The following is a 1,610-nucleotide window of genomic DNA, read 5'->3' as shown; positions in this document are numbered from 1 at the left end:
AAAGAAAGAAAGAAAGAAAGAAAGAAAGAAAGAAAGAAAGAAAGAAAGAAAAGTAAAGGTACAAACCACTCTGTGCTGTTCCCAGTTCTTACCAGAGTCCTTCACTTGCTGGAAATATAAGTCATGAACATAGTGTAAGCTGCAAACATTTTCTGGGAGATACCAGGGACTCAAAGAGGCCCATGGTGGGAGGAGGAGGAGCCAGCCCTGTTCAGAAAGGCAATGTGGCATTCCTACAGCACAAGCTGAGAAGCGGTGTTTTAAACATGAGCTTTATGTGGAAGGACAATGGAGCAAGCTACCACCACCACTGCTTGTATTAGAGCAAGAGGACAGAGATCCCGGCCACGTGGGACCCGCTCTCAGAACAGGCACTGGATGTGTCCATGGCCTGCTGCAGTCTGCGAAACCACCCCATGTCTGAGCAGAACACTGCCCTAACTTAATGCAAACCCCTGGTCTCCTTCATCTCTACCTGCTCGTCCTACACTGATGACAATTCTACTTTCAGTCACCCAGGAAATCGGTCACCTTCTCTTTGGTTTCACTGGTCTATTTGCACCAATATCACCAGGGCATTTTTTTTCCTGGTTTTCTTAAGACAGAATTAGCATATAGCATTCATTGTGTAATTTTAGGTATACCACATCACATAATCATTTGACATATGTATATATTTCAAAATGATTACAATAAGATTAGTTAACATTCCAGCACCACACAGAGTTAGTTTTTTTTTTCCTTGGGATGAACACTTTTAACTCTACTCTTCTCAGGACTTTCAAATATGCAGTCCAGTCTTGGGAACTATAGTCACCATGCTGAACATTACGACCCCACTGCTTACGACCTACCACTGGAGGCTCGAACCTGTGATCATGAGGTTTTAGAGGCTGTGGTATTATGGCAGTTATAATATCTGGTAAGGAAAATCTCCTAGGCTCCTTATTCTCCTTTAAAATAGTGTCTACCACATATTGCATGGATCACTGGGTGTGGTGCATAAATAATGAATCTTGGAACACTGAAAAATTAAATTAAATTAAATTAAATTTTTTAAAAAGTATGTCTATCTAAATTATACAAACAGTATATATACAAACAGTAAATATATATCTCATATATATATGAGAACATCAGGCTGTGCACCATGTATACACAATGTTTATCAATCAGTCCTCAATAAAGCTGTGGGGAGAGTGTCCCCACCTTCTTCTCCCACCATGCCTTTTACCACCTTTGATTAGTTTTCTTTCCAATTGTTCTTAATGTTTGTTCCTCCCCACAGAATGTTTCGTGATGGTAGAGACTTATTGTTTTGCCTTAGAGCAGTGCCCTGCATGTACAAATTCTTGTCACCTGAACAAATGAATGAAGAGTCTGGCCGGTCAGGTTCCAGTGGCTAAGATCAAAGACACATTGCTGACTGGGGCTCAGTTCACAGCTTCCTCATTTATGAAACATGCTGGTGATGACAGCTGCCTCACAGAATAATCCTGATTCATGCTGGCAATGATAGCCAACTACAGGCTGAGCTTGATTCATGCTGGTGATGATAGTCACCCACAGTCTAATCCTGATTCATGCTGGTGACGATAGTCACCTACAGG

The sequence above is a fragment of the Enhydra lutris genome, unplaced genomic scaffold, assembly GCF_002288905.1.
Source record: "Enhydra lutris kenyoni isolate GAN:26980312 unplaced genomic scaffold, ASM228890v2 scaffoldscaffold120, whole genome shotgun sequence".
Taxonomy (NCBI): Eukaryota; Metazoa; Chordata; class Mammalia; order Carnivora; family Mustelidae; genus Enhydra; species Enhydra lutris.
This window is presented reverse-complemented; position numbering follows the sequence as displayed.